The following is an 8,592-nucleotide window of genomic DNA, read 5'->3' on the forward strand; positions in this document are numbered from 1 at the left end:
CAACCTCCTCTGCTCCAAGGAAAACAAACCCAATCTTCCCAGTCTCTCTTCATAGCTGAAGCGCTCCAGCCCTGGTAACATCCTGGTGAATCTCCTCTGCACCCTCTCCAAAGCGATCACATCCTTCCTGTAGTGTGGCGACCAGAACTGCGCACAGTACTCCAGCTGTGGCCTAACCAGTGTTTTATACAGCTCCATCATAACCTCCTTGCTCTGATATTCTATGCCTCGGCTAATAAAGGCAAGTATCCCTTATGCCTTCTTTACCACCTTATCTACCTGTTCCGCCGCCTTCAGGGATCTGTGAACTTGCACACCAAGATCCCTCTGACCCTCTGTCTTGCCTAGGGTCCTCCCATTCATTGTGTATTCCCTTGCCTTGTTAGTCCCTCCAAAGTGCATCACCTCGCACTTTTCCGGGTTAAATTCCATTTGCCACTGTTCCGCCCATCTGACCAAACCATCTTGTAGCCACAGTATTTATATGGCTGGTCCAGTTAAGTTTCTGGTCCAAATGGTGACCCCCAGGATGTTGATGGTGGGGGATTCGGTGATGGTAATGCCGTTGAATGTCAGGGGGAGGTGGTTAGACTGTCTCTTGTTGGAGATGGTCATAGCCTGGCATTTATCTGGCGCGAATGTTACTTGCTGCTTATGAGCCCAAGCCTGGATGTTGTCCAGGTCTTGCTGCATGCGGGCTCGGACTGCTTCATTATTTGAGGGGTTGCGAATGGAACTGAACACTGTGCAGTCATCAGCGAACATCCCCATTTCTGACCTTAATGTGGTGGGAAGGTCATTGATGAAGCAGCTGAAGATGGTTGGGCCTGGGACACTACCCTGAGGAACTCCTGCAGCAATGCCCTGGGGCTGAGACGATTGGCCTCCAACAACCACTATAATTTTCCTTTGTGCTCGGTGTGACTCCAGCCACTGGAAAGTTTTCCCCCTGATCCCCATTGACTTCAATTTTACTGGGGCTCCTTGGTGCCACACTCGGTCAAATGCTGCCTTGATGTCAAGGCAGTCACTCTCACCTCACTTTGTTGTTTAATTCAGAAATGGGGTAAATATCAAATGGAATAAAAAGGCACTGCTGGGAATCGAACCGAGGACCTCTTGTGACGAAAAAGGCAATTTGCCCAGCTTTTGCAAATTGATGAAACAAATTAAGCGACAACGACCCCACCACCTCTTCCTGATATCTGTCTGTTAGCGTTTGAGGCAGTTTGTATTTTTCTATTTCTCTTGTCCATTTCGCTGTGTTTACCGATACTCTGGATCTCTCGCTGTGTTTACCGATATTCTGGATCTCTCGCTGTGTTTACCGATGCACTGTATCTCGCTGTGTTTCCCGATACTCTGTATCTCTCGCTGTGTTTACCGATACTCTGTATCTCTCGCTGTGTTTACCGATACTCTGTATCTCTCGGTGTGTTTAGCTCTCTGTGTCAATCGTGGGCTGATTCTGAATAAACAATGAATTAAATGAGGAGTTTTGGACAATTCTCCCTCTGACACTGAGGAACCAATGAGCGAAACTTCATTATAAGATATTGTTTATCGTGAAACAGCAAAGAAAACATTGCATTTTGAACGATTGAGGTTCAGTTCTGTGCAAAAAGAAACTGAGACCACAAGGTGTTTGCAACAAGCCGCCTTTTAAGTTGATGTCAGGCTCGCTAACATTGCAGCACGAGGTGTGGACACCGCGCTGATGATCTTCATGTGTATCCGGGCCTTTCAGACACTTCGTGTGGCACAGGAGCTTTCCAATCCCCTGGACACCGCACATCCGTCGAAGTAGCATTCACCGGCAGGACCGACATCTCGCCCCCTTTGCCAGACTTCAGCAAATTTAACGCTGAAAATACAAAACAGGACGTGTAGTGAGAGTGCGCTGTTGTTTTATAAAGTGTGGGAGTCCATATATGAGTGTGATGTTCACATATGAACTGTGGGTGTGTCTATATGATTGTGATATTTATATATGAACTGTGGGAGTCCATATATGAGTGCGATGTTTAAATATGAACTGTGTGTGTATGTATGAGTGTGATGTTTAAATATGAACAATGGGTGTGTATATATGAGGGTGATATTTATACATGAACTGTGGGTATATATATATATGAGTGTGATATTTATATATGAACTATGTGTGTATATATTAGTGCGATGTTTATATATGAACTGTGGGTGTGTATATATGAGTGTGATATTTATATATGAACTGTGGGAGTCTATATATGAGTGCGATGTTTATATATGAACTGTGTGTGTATGTATGAGTGTGATGTTTAAATATGAACAATGGGTGTGTATATATGAGGGTGATATTTATACATGAACTGTGGGTATATATATATATGAGTGTGATATTTATATATGAACTGTGTGTGTATATATTAGTGCGATGTTTATATATGAACTGTGGGTGTGTATATATAAGTGTGATATTTATATATGAACTGTGGGTGTGTATATATGAGTGTGATGTTTGTTTATGAACTGTGTGTGTGTGTATATATTAGTGTGATGTTTATATATGAACTGTGGGTGTGGAAACATGAGTGTGATATTTATATATGAACTGTGGGTGTGTATATATGAGCGTGATGTTTGTATATGAACTGTGGGTGTGTATTTATGAGTGTGATGTTTGTATATGAACTGTGGGTGTGGAAACATGAGTGCGATGTTGATATATGAACTGTGGGTGTTTCTATATGAGTGTGATGTTTATATCTGAATTGCGGGTGTGCATATATGAGTGCGATGTTTATATACGAACTGGGGGTGTGCACACATGAGTGCAGTGTTTTTCGATGAATTGCGGAATAAACAGGAGCTGCAATTCCTCCTGGGGTTATGTTTTCTTCCAAGACAATGATGTAAAGGGATACTTTGACAAGCGGTCGAACTAGCTCAGTTGGGAGAGCGTTGGACTGAAGATTTAAAGGTCCTTGATTCAATCCAGAGTTTCGGCAGTTTTTGGTTGTTGAGTTTCTTCTTCCTTGCTTCGATTGTCGCATTTTATTACAGTGAAATTTGATACCCGCCTCTGAAGGATTGGGGATGAAATAGAGAGGCATCGAGGATGGGAAATATTTTTTCGTCTTGATTTAGTTTTTATTTCTCTGTTAACTTCTGCCTTTTTCTCTTGTTTCTTTCTCTCTCGGTGCCGGGGGACAATTTCATTTGATGCATTTGTCCTAAACCGATGCCTTTTCCACATCTCGGGGCGGTCAGACCCGCTCTGTCTGTCTGTTGCTGCTGATGATTATTAATGGGAACAGGCCGCGAGTTAAACGTTTCTCTGCAAACCGGAGAAAGACAAATAAAAAGAAAGACGTGTTTCTCCGGCCCAGGGGCAAAGTTACAATGGATGTTATTCAATAAAACTGTCCCCGTGAATTTGTCTGTGGACTTGATTGTAAAGCTTGCATTTTAAAAGTTACAAAAACCCGAAATAAATAAAGCAAATTACAAGAATGGAATCCGTGATCATGACATTACGGCATACTCTTTGCAAATGAGCTAACCGGCGGTCCGAACGGCTGTTTAATTAATTGTTGTACCTGTATGCTGGTTGGTAGCGATTTCTGTATTGGACCCCGAAATCTCCCTGCTCCTCCACAGTTCCTTTTTTCTCACCATTTAGAAAATAGCCTGATTTATCTTTATTAGATTTAAAGTGGATCACCTTGCTCTCCCCCACATTGAACTCTATTTGCCGCAGTTTTGTCCTCTCACTTAATCGATTAATTCCGACTTTTCAACGTCCTGCTTCGATCGACATGAATTATTGCGCCACCAGAAGGCTGCGTGTTCAAAACACGAGGTTACCGTTACTTCTCGAGCTGATCGGATTCTGGATCGTTCCAGATTGAATATTTCATCTGCTTTTTCTCAATAAACAGAACCTTGCTCTAAAGTCTGCTTCCCTGGTTCCCAAATTTCAGGAAGACGTCTCATTCTGCCCTTGACTTTTGATCTTGACCTGCAGTTGCAACCTTTGCAAAGAGGGAAATAAGTCGCCAAATCGCTCCACGTGAACCTGAAACGCTTTGGGAAGAAGTTCAGTGCAAACAATCAGGACTTTAAAGGCACCTCAATGACCTGCACTTTCAATGAATGAGTTTTGTTCGCCTCTCGGCTTTCATCTCACTGAAGTGAAGAGTGTGACCGCCTTGTATCTGTCAGCGTGTAAGTGACGAGTTTGGGGTGAGCACGGGTCGTGTTTATTTTTGAAATCTCACCAAGCAACAGGGAAAAGAAACTTCGAATCAAACTGTCCCTGTCAGTGAAGAATTGAAGTGAATATCGCTCCAAGCAGATCTGGACAATGAGCAGCGCAGCCGCACAGGAGTCCCAAATCCACCCTCTCGCCACTCGGCAATCACAACTTTACTCCGTCCCAGTGTCGCCACGCTGAAATCAAGTATTTCACGAAAACATTTTTTTTTAACATCATAGTTACTGGTTTAATAGTGAAGACTACGGTCCGCTTCACTGAAAGTGCAAGCGACAACTTTGTAGACACCGTGTCGTGTCACAGAGCTGCTCCTCGGACCTGCTCATTTCATCTCATCTCATTTTCAGCAAACCTGAATATTACTGGAATAGAGAATGGCGAATCACAGCTCAAAAGGTCAATCCTCTCCACCACGAGGGGACTGAGTCTTCCAACATCCGGTGGTTAATGGCAAGGTTGGCTTCATGTTCAGAAATAATACAACACAGATTTTCACTCATGCAAGCTGCACACCCTTTATTTTGGAAAAGTAAACTGATAGTCAGACAGCTGATATATTAATCGCGGCAAGCTGAAGCTTCAGCTCGGTGAATTAGTCCTTCAGCAAATACAAAGTTGTGTTTCTGTGGCGCAATTGTTTAGCGCGTTCGGCTGTTAACTGAAAGGTTGTTGGTTCAAGCTCCACCCGGTGGACGCTGGGTCGTAACTTTCACCTGAACATTCAATGTCTCACGTTTCCAGCATTCGAATGTGTGTCCTGTCTGAACGAAAATATACAGGTGAGGTGCCTGAAGATTGGAGGGCAGCAAATGTTGTGCCTTTGTTTAAGAAGGGCGGCAGGGAAAAGCCTGGGAACTACAGACCGGTGAGCCTGACATCTGTAGTGGGTAAGTTGTTAGAGGGTATTCTGAGAGACAGGATCTGCAGGCATTTGGAGAGGCAGGGACTGATTGGGATTAGTCAGCATGGTTTTGTGAGTGGAAAATCATGTCTCACGAATTTGATTGAGTTTTTTTAAGGGGTAACCAAGAAGATAGATGAGGGCTGTGCAGTAGACGTGGTCTACATGGACTTTAGCAAAGCCTTTGACAAGGTAACGCATGGTAGGTTGTTACATAAGGTTAAATCTCACGGGATCCAAGGTGAGGTAGCAAATTGGATACAAAATTGGATTGACGACAGGTGGTTGTAGAGGGTTGTTTTTCAAACTGGAGGCCTGTGTCCAGCGGTATGCCTCAGGGATCGGTGCTGGGTCCGCTGTTATTTGTTATTTCTATTAATGATTTGGATGAGAATTTAGGAGGCATGGTTAGTAAGTTTGCAGATGACACCAAGATTGGTGGCATTGTGGACAGTGAAGAAGGTTATCTGGATTGCAACGGGATCTTGATAAATTGGGCCAGTGGGCCGATGAATGGCAGATGGAGTTTAATTTAGATAAATGTGAGGTGATGCATTTTTGGGAGATCGAATCGGGCCAGGACCTGCTCCGTTAATGGTAGGGCGTTGGGGAGAGTTATAGAACAAAGAGATCTATGAGTACAGGTTCATAGCTCCTTGAAAGTGGAGTCACAGGTGGATAGGGTGGTGAAGAAGACATTCAGCATGCTTGGTTTCATTGGTCAGAACATTGAATACAGGAGTTGGGATGTCTTGTTGAAGTTGTACAAGACATTAGTAAGGCCACACGTGGAATACTGTGTACAGTTCTGATCACCCTATTATAAAAAGGATATTATTAAACTAGAAAGAGTGCAGAAAAGATTTACTAGGATGCTACCGGGACTTGATGGTTTGACTGAAAGGGAGAGGTTGGATAGACTGAGACTTTTTTCCCTGGAGATTAGGAGGTTTAGGGGTGATCTTAAAGAAGTCTATAAAATAATAAGGGTCATAGATAAGGTAGATAGTCAAAATATTTTCCCAAAGGTAGGGGAGTCTATGACGAGGGGGCATAGATTTAAGTTGAGAGAGGAGAGATACAAAAGGATCCAGAGGGGCAATATTTTCACTCAAAGGGTGGTGAGTGTCTGGAACGAGCTGCCAGAGGCAGCAGTAGAGGCGGGTACAATTTTGTCTTTTAAAAAGCATTTGGACAGTTACATGGGTATAGAGGGATATGGGCCAAGTGCAGGCAATTGGGACGAGCTTCCTGGTATAAACTGGGCGACATGGACATGTTGGGCCGAAGGGCCTGTTTCCATGTTGTAAACTTCTATGATTCTATTCCGTGAACATTGCCAGCTGAGTGCGTCTAATTTTCCACCATTTAATCTGCTGTCTGAAAAATATTCAAAAAAAACTTGATTGGCTTGAAAGAATTCGGATTATTTCTTGTTTCCACAGTGAATGACACTCGCTTTATTTTGGAAAAGTAAAATGGTATTCACATTCCGACAGGTTTCAGTTGATTTGTGAGAGATCTTTCAAGGATCAATCTCTGGTTAAGGCGGCCTTTTTATCTCTCTCTCTCTGTTGGCAGAATACAAAATGAAATTGGAGCTGGACTAATCAGGCAAGAAATCAGGAATCACTTTAACAAACAAAATAATGCCGGAAGCTGGAACTCTCTCATCCCAAAGGATGTGGATTGAGGCTCAATTCGAATTTTCAAGTCTGATATTGATAGATCTTTTTCTGGTTCGGTTACCAAGCGATACGAGTCCAAGGCGGGGAAAGAGAGATGAATTACTGATCACCTCATGATATACTTGAATGGGACAGCAGGCTCGAGGGGCTGAATGGTCTTCTCCTGTGCCGATGTTACACTCCTGCTCAGTGCGGGGCTGGACGACTGGTAAGAGGCATCAGACTTGACTCCAGAATGAAAATCGGGTGTTCAGATTCTGCCACCTTGGGATTGTCGAACAAACTGAACCCCGACAGCAACGTCACCACCTGCCTCTCTGCAATAATAGGATGAGAAGGAGCGCTGCCGCTGGCCCGGCGAGCTCAGTCGGTAAAGCACGAAATTCCGAACCTCGGGGTCTTGGGTTTAAAGCAAATATTGGGGGTTTTGAGTTATATTTTTCACAGTGGGTGATGAAAGCTTCAAAGTGCAACCTCTTATCTCCAGTTCATGAAATCCAGTTATATAAACAGACACAACACTGAGCTGTGTGAAAGAAAACCGTGAGCGTTGCCAAATATCCAGTCCCTCCCGATACTATCTTCTCATTCCTTCCACATGGGACACGGCAGATATCGTTTCATTTTTGCTGTTATTAAAAATGTTGATAGTTAGGATGTGTAACATTAAGAAGATGCCAACTCTGGATCCATTCGCCTCTCTGATACCTCCTGATACCCATTTACCCTCCTTGATTCTCCCTGATCTCCTCATCTTCTCTGATACCCTCAGAGAGTCCATTATCCTCTTTCAACCTTGTCAGCGCCCTTTACACTCTCTGATACCCGCAGTCCTCACACACTGATACGCCCTGAGAGTCCTACCACTCTCTGATACCCTCTGGCAGTCCTTCCCCTCTGTGAGATCTCAATATACTCTCTGATACCCTTTGACAGCCCGCTCCCCTCTTTGAGCCCCGTCACACTCTCTGATGCCCTCTGATAGTACCTTCCCCTCTCTGAGATGCCCTTGCCACAATGGATCGCCACGAAGAAGCGATTAGACGCCCTGAGGCCTTCTCAGAACCCATTACCGTCCCTGCTATCAAAGTGCGGTGTAACTTCACAGGTGAATCTACCGGTCTGTGTTCAGGATGAGATCCAGAGTTTGATCGGTCGCTGCTGCTTCCGCCTCTGAGAGCTCTATCGGCGGTCGGTAACGATCTTCCTCCTATAAACTGGGTGTGGATGTATGAGTGCGCTGTTGATTTATAAACTTTGGTAGTTTACGTATGACAGCGATGTTTATATATGAACTGTGGGTGTATCTCTATGAGTACGATGTTTTGATATGAACTGTGGGTGTATCTCTTTGAGTGCGATGTTTGTCTCTGAACTGTGGAAGAAACAGGAGGGGCAATTCCTCCTGGGGTTATATTTTCTTCCACGACAATAACACAAAGTAAGCACTGAGTGTAGAGCCGATATAGCTCAGTTGGGAGAGCGTTAGACTGAAGATCTGAAGGTCCTTGGTTCAATCCCGAGTTTTGGCAGTTTTTGGTTGTTTACTTTCTTCTTCCTTGCTTCGATTCTCGGATTTATTTGCAGTGAAATTTAATTCCCGCCACTGAAGGATTGGGGATTGAATGGAGAGACATCAAGGATCGGAAATATTTATATCGTTTGCATTTGGCTGTTATTTCTCTGTTACCTTCTGCCTTTTTCTCTTCGTTTTGTCTCTCTCGGTGCCAGGTGACTATTTGATT

At 43.9% G+C, this 8,592-nt stretch overlaps 1 non-coding gene across 1 annotated transcript; it reads left to right on the forward strand.

Moving 5' to 3' along the window:
* Positions 1 to 8,306: 8,306 nt before the first annotated feature.
* On the forward strand, positions 8,307 to 8,379 carry trnaf-gaa (transfer RNA phenylalanine (anticodon GAA)). Its single transcript has one exon. It is a non-coding gene; the product is annotated as a tRNA-Phe (tRNA).
* The last annotated feature ends 213 nt before the right edge of the window (positions 8,380 to 8,592 follow it).

This window comes from Heptranchias perlo, chromosome 20 (genome assembly GCF_035084215.1).
Source record: "Heptranchias perlo isolate sHepPer1 chromosome 20, sHepPer1.hap1, whole genome shotgun sequence".
Lineage (NCBI taxonomy): Eukaryota > Metazoa > Chordata > Chondrichthyes > Hexanchiformes > Hexanchidae > Heptranchias > Heptranchias perlo.